The following is a 12,144-nucleotide window of genomic DNA, read 5'->3' on the forward strand; positions in this document are numbered from 1 at the left end:
AATTTCCCAAGTATGATTACAAATTTATCTATTTCTCTCTTTAATTTTGCCAATTATTCTTCATGTACTTGGCAGCTTTATAACTAGTTTTATAACTAGGCATATACACATTTGTGATTGTCAATGCTTTCCTGATGAGCTGATCCTTTTCTCACTATGAAGTGTGTCTCTTTATCTCTGGTAATATCCTTTGTTTTGAAGTCTGCTTTTTTTGATATTAGTATTGCTACTCCAGCTTTCCTATGCTTACTGTTTGCACAGTATACCTTTCCCCATTCTTTTATTTTCAACCTAGCTGTGTCTTTATATTAAAACCACTTCTCTCACAGACAACATATAGTTGGGCCTTGATTTTAAGTAGGCTGCACTCCCAGCATAGAGCCCAACATGGGACTTGAACTCATGACCCTGAGATCAAGACCTGAACTGAGATCAAGAGTCAGATGCTTTTAACAGACTGAGCCACCCAGAGGTCCTGGGCCTTGATTTTTCAATTAGCAATAATCGCGCTTCAGATAAACCTCATTGGCTACAATACTGCCACTGCGCAAAGCTCTGGGCCTTGATTTTTTTTAAGATTTATTTATTTATTCACGATAGACATAGAGAGAGAGAGAGAGAGAGAGAGAGAGAGACAAAGGCAGAGAGAGAAGCAGGCTCCATGTCGGGAGCCCGACTCGGGACTCAATCCCGGGACTCCAGGATCGCGCCCTGGGCCAAAGGCAGGCGCCAAACCGCTGAGCCACCCAGGGATCCCCTGGGCCTTGATTTTTAATCCAGCTTACAATCTCTGCTGTTTTAACTGAAATGTCGAGTCTGTTTTCATCCAATGTAATTATCAATATGAGTGGATTTAGGACTACTGATTTGTGTTTTCATTATGAGCTATTTTCTTTTATGTACTTGAGCATCGTTACAACAGCTGCTTTAAAAATTTGTCTATGCTAATTCCAACACGGGTCATCTTGGAGTACGTTGCCATTGATTGCCTGTTCTCTTGAACAGGGAGGGGTAGGCAAAGTATGACCTGCAGGCCCAATCTGACCTACTATCTATAAATAAAATTCTACTGGAATGCAATCATGCCTATTCACTTATGTACTATCTATGGCTGCTTTCACACTATAACAGCAGAGTTGCATAGTTGTGACAGAGACTACATGGCCAGCAAAGCCTAAAATAGCTACTGTGTACAGAAAAAATTTGCTTACCCCTGGTTCCTGAGTAAGGATCACATTTTCCAATTTTTCAAATGTCCAGACATTGTGAATGATAGACTGACAGATTTTGGATTCTGTTATAGTCCAATAAACAGTACCAATTTATTTTAGCAGACAGTCAAATTGGTAGAATTCAAACTCCAAACTATCTTCCCCTATGGTGGGAGGCATCTGAAGTTCTGTTCATTTATTTTGCCATAGCTGGAATTTGGTCAAGTTTATATGAAAAATTTGGGCCCCCTGCCTGTGTCTATCTGCTTTCCAGGATTTCTGTCCTTGGTTTCCAGCTGCTGTTGTTGCTGTGAACTCTGTCCTGTGATTCTTCAATCACTGAGACTGCAGGTTAGTGGTAATATTGGTATTATAATTTTATAACTATTTTATGTATATTATTTGATAAAGCAAGTATGTTAAGAATCAACATCTTTGGGGCGCTTGTGTGGCTTAGCTGGTTAAGCACCCAACTCTTGGTTTAGGGTAAGATCATGATCTTGGGGTCCTGAGATCAGGTCCTGCATTGCCGGGTTCCCTTGCTCAGCAGGGTCTGCTTCCCCCCTCTCGACCTCTCCCCCAACTTGTACACTCTGTCTCTTTCTCTCAAATCTTTATTTTTTTAATTTTTTTTCTTTCTCTCAAATCTTCAAAAAAATTTTTTTTTCTGTTTATTAGAGACAGAGAGAGAGAGAGAGAGAGACAGACAGACAGACAGGCAGAGGGAGAAGCAGGCTCCATGCAGGGAGCCTAACATGGGACTCGATCCCGGGCCTCTAGGATCACGCCCTGGGCTGAAGGCAGCGCTAAACCGCTAAGCTACCAGGGCTGCCCTCAAATAAATAAATCTTAAAAAATGAATCAACATTTTCAGTGTAAGAAAAAGATATGAAAGAATAAAAGTTAAAGACAAGCCCTCAAATGTTAAATTTCCAATATTAGTTTAAAATCCTTTTCAGTATATTTTGCAGCTTTATCCACTGAGAGAACCTAGAGAGAATGTCACCCCTGTAAGAACGAGCACATCTAGCACCCAAATCTTGGCTACTAAATACCATTCTCCACTAAAAGGAATCAGAGCTCTTGGAACCAGTTCTGGGGCAGGAAAAGCACACATGGAAAAAGAACACATGCTTTCTTACTGTACCAGAAAGCAAAGAATCACTCAAAGATTCATTAATGAGAGTATGCCAAAGGACCCAGGTGCCAGCATGAAGGGGTTCTCATTGACCAAATCTGGAATAATTGGATAAAAAAATAGTGACTATAGCTGAATTGTAAAACATTCAATAAACAAAAATCTGTGAGTCCACAATGACATGAAAGAGAAGAGAAAACACAACAGCAGACAGTTTGCCACCATCTGAGGGTGACTATTACAGCAACTCCTTACTTTGGAATTTAGTAATTAATTTAGTAATTAAAGGCAAAGATTTAGTACTTATGGTATCTTTTTAGGAGGAAATACAGTTCTTCCTTACTTGATTGAGGGAAAGTTCTTTACAGAAGCATGCCAATATTAAATGTAGAAGAGGTGACAGAATCAGAAAATCCATCATTTTCTAATTCCCAGTGAAATAACAGATTAAAGCAAGAAAGGATCATCAATGAATGCTAAAATCATTGCGTGAATGGTTGTTGGGCCACAGAACCTCTGTACGGTGCCAAAGCATCATACCACACATTACTTATCAATTACAACAGGAAAATTGTGCAGCTGCATCTGGAGAGACCTGGTAGTCATCTGCTTCCTCAACCAAATGGTAAAACAGAACATCAGGAGCCACAGGATACCTATCCAGTGTGTGTCTCCTGATCTGATACTAACACTAAATAATCTTGCCCAATATGTTTACCTAAGCAAGCCCTCTAATCTAACCTTTCATTTATAATTAATTATAAGGGAGAAACAGGAAAAGAGACACATTTAGAATATGAGCCTTCTGTAAAACAACTGGGCAGGTTGATTCAAAAAGTCAATGTCACAGGTGGAATGGGTGGGGCTGTTTTTATTAAAAGAGAAAAAGGAGGGCAGCCCAGGTGGCTCAGTGGTTTAGTGCCGCCTTCAGCCCAGGGCCTGATCCTGGAGACCAGGGATCAAGTCCCACGTCGGGCTCCTTGCATGGAGACTGCTTCTCCCTCTGCCTGTGTCTCTGCCTCTCTCTCTCTCTCACTGTGTGCCTATCATAAATAAATAAAATTAAAAAAAAACATTTAAAAAAATAAAAGAGAAAAAAGAAACATACTCAAATGTAAGGTATAAATTTTAATCGCTTTCCAGTTTCCTCTTCCCAAACAGCGGTAAGAATCATTTGGGAGAAATTAGAATTTAGAATGACTGTCTGATGATAACATTAGAGAACTGTTAATGTTCTTAGATGTGCTCTGGGCATTGTGTTATATTGGAAAATGTCCTTATTTTCAGGAGATGTATGCTGAAGTACTTAGGGATGAAATGTCATGATATCTACAAATTCCTTGCAAATGGTCAGCAAAAAGATATAAAAATGCACATATCTAAACAGACCAAGCAAGTATGTCAAAATGTTAACAATTATTGAATCTAGGCAGTGGGCACACAAGATTCACAGTAAGTAGAGAAAAAGATTTGGCTGAAATAAAGAATTTAACAGAAGGGATGGAAATAGAGTCTAGGAGATCTTCCAAAATTCAGAGTGAAAGAAAACAAAAGGAAAATATGAGAAGATTAAGACAGAGGACCAATATAAGAAGTCCAAAATTAAGCTAAAAGGAATCTCCATAAAAAAAAGAGAAAATGGAAAAATGAAACATTTTTTTAAAAGAATTGACAATAGACAAAAAGTATTTTGACTGAATGACCCCAGTACAATGAATGAAAAAGACACAATTCCAGACACATTCTCCTGAAATTTCAAGACACTGAAGAAAAAAAAATCCTAAAAATTTTCCAGGGAAGAAGAAAAAAGGCCACCTACCAAAGAACCACAATCAGATTAACATCAGATGTTTCTTTCATCAGTGACTTTGCACACTAGAAGACAATGGAAGTAGTGCCTTCAAAATCAGGGGTGAATCCTATGCTCAATCGAGAAGAGCATAAGTAAAGCATTTCAGACATGCAGTGACTCAGAAGACTTGTCTCTTATAATGCTTTTGGCTGCAAGTAACAGAAAAGCCAACTCAAACCGGCTTACACAATAAGAAAATATATTCTCACATAACTGGAAGCCCAGAGCTGGGGCAGACACCAGGTTCCTCCTGTCCCTCTGCTCCACCAACCTTGGTGAGGAAGTGCTGTCCTCAAGCTTGGTAGTACCTCAGCCTGAGGTTACACCAGAGCTGCCAACAGCACTTTCCTGATTTATATCCAGTGAAGGAAAGAGAGTCTACCCTGAATATACCATCAAAGCTCTTCCCTTCATTCTGAATGGACCAACTGAGACCGTAAGTCCAACCTTGATCAATAACAATTGCCAAGGGAATACAATGTGGGGAATGACTTAAGGATCCATTCTGGTGGTGGTAAGGTAGAAAGGTGAATCATACCAGGGTTTTGATAGGAATTGGTAAAGAAGGAATGGACGTGGGTAAGTAATAACAGTGTCCACTACAGTTTATTGCCCACACACACCATTATCTTAGTAAATTATTTAAAGGTGTATTCCAGAAAACAAGGAGTAAACCATGTAAAAGACATGGCTTCTGGGGCTCCAACCCAAGAGCTCAGTGAAGGGAAGATCCAGGTGGCAGCTAAGTACAACCTTAGAGAATAAATATCCAGATTGCAGAAGGAGAACAGAGAGTTCTGAGTGGAATCTCTGAGGGGGAAAGGGGAGATGATGACACAAAACTGCAGAAAGAAACAGCATGGCTGGAAAGATTTTACAACAAAATCAGGGAATACTATTAAAAAAGAGCAAAACGCAATCAGAAACAGTGGGAAGACCTGTATAAGAAAGCCAAGGTCTAAATATAAAGCAGGTTAATTCTGGCAAGGATTTTAAGCAGGTGACAGAGTCTAAGAAAAGAGGATCCAATTTACCTTGCTTGGTCACACTCTCCTTTGAGTGGTCTAGCAACTGTGATTGCAGACCTATAAAGGAAATGTCATTCTAGCATTTGTGACTTGACCTCAGGATAAACAATATTTACATATGTGTAACAATGTCAATGACATTGACAGGTTTTCTTTCTTTCTTTTTTTAAAGATTTTATTTAAAAAAGATTTTATTTTATTCACTCATTCATTCATTCAATTCATTCATTCATGAGAGACACACAGAGAGAGGGAGAAGTACAGGCAGAAGGAAAAGCAGGCTCCCCAGAGGGAGCATGATGCAGGACTTGATCCCTAGGACCCCGGGATCACAACCTGAGCCAAAGGCAGACGCTCAACCACTGAGCCACTCAGGCACTCCGATAGGTTTTCAACTTTAAAATTAACCTATGGCTAACTGGATGTGGTTGTAGGGCAGAACACAAATCTTAACAAATTTAAGAACTGATATGGTCAAGTGTAGCTTTTAGAAGTAAAAGTGGGGAAAAGGTAGGAGAAAAAGCAGGGTCATTCACATCTTCACCTTAACAGAGAAGTGCCATATAGACTAAAGCTGATGTTAATAGTTGAAGTTACAGAGAAAATATGAGTCTCAACATGGGAGGTGATAGACACTAAGACATCCTCTTTCATTTCATGGAGTTCATATAATTCCCCAAAGGTTGGTATAAATCAAGAAAGATGTGTAAGCATGTGACTTAATTTTGAAGGTAACCATCAAAGAAACTGAAAGTAGAACCAGTTAAAAGGTGTCCTATCTGGGTAGTGGAACAGGAAGAGGAAGGGGTAGGCTGCTGTTTTCACCATAACCTGTTTTGAGACAAGTTATATTGTTATCAAGTGGCTGTAATATTTTGATAAAAACTCCAACCCCAAACAACCTAACTCTTCAATAGTTTCCTACTGCTATGACATTAACATAAAAAATCCTCCACCGGGGCACCTGGGTAGCTAAGTTGGTTAAGCATTTGACTCTTGATTGATTCCCGCTCAGGTCATTATCTCAATGTGGTGAGATCCAGCCCTGTGCTGGGCTCTGTGCTCAGCACAGTCTGCTTGAGATCTTTTCTCTCCTTCTCCCTTTCCCTCTGCTTGAGCATGCTCACACTCTCTCTAAAATCAGTAAAATCTTAAAAAAAAAAAAGTGCACCTAGCCCATTGACCTGTCTGCCTGCATTACTGCCACCCCCTTCCCCAGCTCTGCTCCAGCCACACAGGGCTTCTTAAGTGCCTCAGACCGCTAAGCTCTCTCATGCGCCAGGCTCGGGGCCTTCACAAAGGCTCTTCTCAGTTAGGAAAGCCCTTCTCCACTCCATCTTGCCCACTTTTTTCACCCTCAATTCTCGGCTTCAACATTGCCTCCTCAGCACAGGTTTCCTTATCCCTTCCAGGTGGGACTGTTCCTCCATTACTCATGATCATAGTAAGCACCCCACCACCACCACTTGTTCTTCAGAGCACTTAACCTACTGAAATTACATAATTATTTGTCAATTACGTGAAGTCTGTCTCTCTCTCCAAACAGAAGTTCTATGATGAAAGGTACCAAAATGTCTCAATCATCCTACAGCCTGCCTACCACAGGGCCTGAAGTACTGTATACGCCTAACTCCATCGTGGAATAAATGGTTGGATGACAGCCTGATGAACTGCAGATCCTTCAGCATGGAGCAGCAAGGAATTCAGTACTTAAGCTGAAATGTATTGGCCAGATGAAGTTACTAAATGTGGAACAATACCATCATTTAGAATTGAGTGTCACTTTAACAAATAGTCCTATGAAATGTGTGGTGTTTCATGAGTGTCAGTGAGGAAGCTGCTCAATGTCGCCCAAAGTCCTGCTGCATCCATTGAGGGGTGACTTGTGGCTTGGACTGAGTTCTTAGCATTACAGGTGGTGAGAAGTGGTTGGCTCTGAGGTACATTTTGAATGTAGATTCCCACAGGAGTTGCTGGTAAAGGAAAGAGTAGAATCAAAGGACAACTCATAGAATTCTGGATTGGTAACAGGATGGATACTGATGTTATGTACTGGGATTTAAAAAAAAACAGCAAGAAAAGCAGATATGAAGGGTGGGGGGGATGCAAGAGAACTGTCTGGGACTTGTTAAGTTTGAAATGTCTGTGAGGAACTCAGGCGGAAATACTGAAGAGCCTACTCAATGTGGGGCTCAAGAGGGAGGCTAGAGATGCAGGCACGGAGTGGAATCATCAGCACATATCCATACCTGTCATTTGGAGCAATGAAAACACATAAACAACGGATATGCCCCTAATTAAATAGGCGCACGGACTTCAATGAAAAGTCATGTGCTCATCAAAAACGCTGGTGTAAAGGGGCACCTGGGTGGCTTAGTCAGTTGAGCATCAACTCTTGATTTCAGCTCTGGTGTCATGATCTCAGGGTTGAGATCAAGCCCCGTGTCGGGCTCTGCACTGTGCACAGGGCCTGCTTAAGATTTTGTTTCTCAGGGACGCCTGGGTGGCTCTGGGGTTAAGAGACTGTCTTCGGCTTGGGGTGTGATCCTGGGGTCCTGGGATTGAGTCCCGCATCCCTCTGCCTCTCTCTCTTTCTCATGAATGAATAAATAAAAAGTAAGAAAAAACAAAGAATCGCCCATAAGTGTGACATCTACAGATAGATGTCTGATTGATGTCATTTATTTATGAGAGAGAGAGAGAGGCAGAGACATAGGCAGAAAGAGAAGCAGGCCCCCTGTGGGGAGCTTGATGTGGGACTCAATCCCATGACCCCAGGATTAAGACCTGAGCCAAAGGCAGACACTCAACTGCTGAGCCATCCAGGCATTCTGTAAAAAAAAAAAAGTATTCTTAAACAGATTTAGTAGCATTAAACTTTGCACAGATTCTGCAAAACACTAAATGTGTTCATCAAAATATTTGATAGGATATTTTCAAGTAAGCTTTAAATGTTACTTTGTCTCCCTTTATTGCACTCCTGCTCTAGGGCTTTCTTTAGGCTCTTTCCCCACATACTGACTACTCAAGTACTAAACTGCATCAATGTTTGTAGTTGCATGGTATAATGTACACAAGTGTTCTTAGCCTTTTTCTGCCATGGACCCTTTGGGCTCTCTGGAACCCTCCTCAGAAGAATGTTTTGAAATGCATAAAATTAGATGCATAGAAACTGATTAACAACATATGTGGATGGGGATTCCTGGGTGGTGCAGCGGTTTAGCGCCTGCCTTTGGCCCAGGGCGCGATCCTGGAGACCCGGGATCGAATCCCACGTCGGGCTCCCGGTGCATGGAGCCTGCTTCTCCCTCTGCCTATGTCTCTGCCTCTCTCTCTCTCTCTCTGTGTGACTATCATAAATAAATAAAAATAAATAAATAAAAATATTTTAAAAAAAAACAACATATGTGGAAATGGGTGCTAGAGGAATATGTGCTTCTTTAGGAAACCATTAAATAACTAGGTCTAATAACTACCCTAGGTGTGAAACATGATGAGGACAAATGATATTTCTGAAATATCTATAACTATAATGTAATAAGAAAGTATCTTTTGGGCACCTGGGTGGCGCAGTCGATTAAGTATCTGCCTTCGGCTCAGGTCATGATTCTGGTCCTGATACTCAGCTCCCTGCTGAGCAGGGAGCCTGCTTCTCCCTATCCTGCTTTCCCTGCTTGTGTCCTTTCTCTTTGTGTCAAATAAATAAATAAAATCTAATAAAAAAATAAAGTACAGGAAAATCTAATAAGAATTTTTTTTAAAAAAAGCATCTTTCATCTCTATTGGTGACAAAGTCACGGTACTCCTAATACTACCATGGTCTGTGGCCTACATTTTTCATTGAAGGAAAACTGATTTTTCAGTGAGAGGTTAGTGAACATCAAGATGAAGTATTTTTCCCATCCAAGGTCACAGAACCCATGGATTTTCAACCATGAGTCAGAATAGAATCCTTGGTCTAGGAAGATACAGACCAAAGAGTAACAGCAGTTTTCTCCATGTGGTACAGTTTCCAGAGTGATTTCCATATGCATTTTCAAAATTTTCTGCAATGATGCTTTATAATTAAAAAATAGGGATCCCTGGGTGGCGCAGCGGTTTGGCACCTGCCTTTGGCCCAGGGCGCGATCCTGGAGACTGGGGATCGAATCCCATGTCGGGCTCCCGGTGCATGGAGTCTGCTTCTCCCTCTGCCTGTGTCTCTGCCTCTCTCTCTCTCTCTCTGTGTGACTATCATAAATACATAAAAAAAATTAAAAATAAATAAAAAATAAAAAATAAATAGCTTAACAAATACATTTTTCTTTGTCTTAATCTAGAAGAGTATCTAAGAAATTTTAGACAGTTGCTTATAAGCTACATTTTTTATAGGGTGACCACTTAAAAAAAGACTTTCAACTTTCCCTAACTCCTTAAGTATTATGACAACTTTAATCATTTCTATGTTCTTATGAGCCTAGAAAAAAATTCACTAGAATTATTCTGGAGTTAAGCAGAACAAAAAGACAAACTGTCACAACTGCAGACATTTGTTTTTTTTGTTGTTGTTGTTTTTGTTTTTTTGGCCAAGTATAATTCCAAAAACAGCTGAAAATATTAGAGCAAATTAATACTTTATATGGACTGATACCTTCTGCTGTTTAAAAAACACAGAAACACACAAATTCATATTTTTTAAAATATATTCTTAAATATGTATAGACTCATTTAAAACACAACTCATCAAAGTAACATCAAAACGTAAGTACTGCTAAAAGTCCCCCAAAAAACAAAATACTTTAATATTTTCAAAAATAATCCAGATGTAGGGGCGCCTGGATGGCTCAGTCAGTTAAGAGTCTACCTTCAGCTCGGGTCATGATCCCAGGGTCCTCAGATCAGGCCCCATATCAGGCCCCACGTTAGGCTCCCTGCTCAGTGGTGAGCCTGCTTCTCCCTCTCCCTCTGCCGCTTCTGCTTATTTATGCTCTCTCTCTCTCAAATAAAATATTAAAAAAAAATCAATCCACAAGTAGAAAGTCAGCTAGTGCTTAAAAGTGCTCAAGTTCGTGTTTTAGCAGCAATGTGGAATGTTGCAAAGAAGATGGGAACAAAGGGAAATGTGCAAATCTCAGAAGCCTTCTTTGCTTTCTTTCAAATCTAAAAATAAAACCTTTGGACTGCCCTATTAATAAATCTAGAAAATGGATGCCTTTTTTTGTAGAAAGCTTTCACAAACAAAGAAATAAAAATATCTTTTTGGTTAATAGGACCAAAAGATGTAAACATAAACCAGATGTCAATCCCCATTTCTCTAAATTCCATTCTCCCTCTGGGCTCTGGTGGGGCTTCTGTTGTAAAGATGTTTCTACAGCACAGGGAGACATGTTGAATGAAGGTCTGTACGGAGCAATACAGAATAAGCTCAAAAGCCAAGTACTGAGTGAAAAGAACAAGTTATAGAATGTCAGAGTAGGAAACCCTCCTGCATATTTGTAAAAACAAGTTTTGAATGTTATATATTATCATGTGTAACACAGCATAAAGCTTGCATGGAGAGTATCCCCATTACCTTTGGAGGACTGGCTACCTCAGGGAGGCAGGGCAAGCAAGTGCAACCACGGCCTGGGATTTTACTGAAGCCGTCACACTGGAGTTTCATAGAAGGAGAATGATGTGAATAGGGTAAAATGCTAACATTTCTGAAGTCCAAGTAGAAAGCGCCTGAGTTGCTAACACAAGAGCAGAGCGAAGAGGCTTGGGAGGAAGACAGCAAGGAGGACTGCGGGAAGGCAATACCTCAAAGGCAGAAGCATCAGGATGCCCTAAGGGAGGGCAGAGAAGTAGGTAGGTACAAAGAGGCAAAGAGGGCTCTGATCCAACTTCCTGGGCCCAGGCTTGTGGGGATTACAGTGGTGCCATCCATGGTGGCTCATCAGGGTGGACCTGGTCCTTGACAAGAGAGTGAGCTTGCTTATGTACTGCTTCCTTCACCATGAAAGTCTTGGTAAAAATAAATAAATAAAAATCAAAAGAACTAAGCAGTGAGTTTGGCATCAGAGGTGACTCTCACACCACCCAAGCTCCTGCCCACCCCTCAGTATCAAGTATAAGAGAATGAGGTGTGTTGGAGAAGGGGAAGCCCTCTCCTCATGGGTCTTCTGGGGCAGAAGTGGAGGGAAGGAAGGTTCCATAAAGAGACCTGGAGTGGGAGCCCTGGGGACCTGATGGGTGGGTGGGAACTCAGTTCAGGGGCAGAGGGCCTCTGGAGTAGTATGGGATGGAAAGGGGACAGGATGGACAGCCACAACTCCTCTCATTGCCTCCGGGGCTCAGGAACATTTCAGAATGTGATACAATGTGTAAGGAAAGCAGAACCTATCTGGCACAGTGGGTGTGGTGTGTCTGATTTCCTACCAGCACTCTCTGTAAACAAAATTGCTCCTAGCCCTCAGGCCTGGCTTGCTGCACCTGTCCCATCTCCACACTCCAGATTCCTCAGACCCAGCCCATTAGTTCTCTCTTCTCTGAGCCTACATACATGCTGGTCTCTTCCCCACTCATATCTTCTCCTGGACTAGCTAATGTTGCCTTATCGTTCAAGTCCTGGAGATCACTTTTCAAAGAAGTCTCTTCCCTGACCTCACTACCAAGTCTAGATGGGACCCCTCTAACATTTATGTGCACCTTCAGTGGTCGGTACTCTTCCATCATAACATTTGGCCCCTTGTAAAGTAATAGTCTGTTTGCCTATCTGTGTCTTCCTTTATGCCTGAAGATAGCTGAGGGGAATTTGTAGCATCTAGTACAGTAAATGACACAGAATATACACTCAATTGGTATATGGTAAATTAATGAAGTATTGCTCTATCAAGAGGACAAGAATCAAAGAGAAATGAAGCAACAGCAATCTAGTCCCAAATACTTCCAGGATAT

The 12,144-nt window shown here is 41.1% G+C and overlaps 1 pseudogene; it reads right to left on the minus strand.

The window, feature by feature from the left end:
- Positions 1-381: 381 nt before the first annotated feature.
- On the minus strand, positions 382-555 carry LOC119868696 (annotated as a pseudogene).
- Between the last annotated feature and the right edge of the window lie 11,589 nt (positions 556-12,144).

Source organism: Canis lupus, chromosome X (genome assembly GCF_011100685.1).
Source record: "Canis lupus familiaris isolate Mischka breed German Shepherd chromosome X, alternate assembly UU_Cfam_GSD_1.0, whole genome shotgun sequence".
In the NCBI taxonomy this organism is placed as follows: Eukaryota; Metazoa; Chordata; class Mammalia; order Carnivora; family Canidae; genus Canis; species Canis lupus.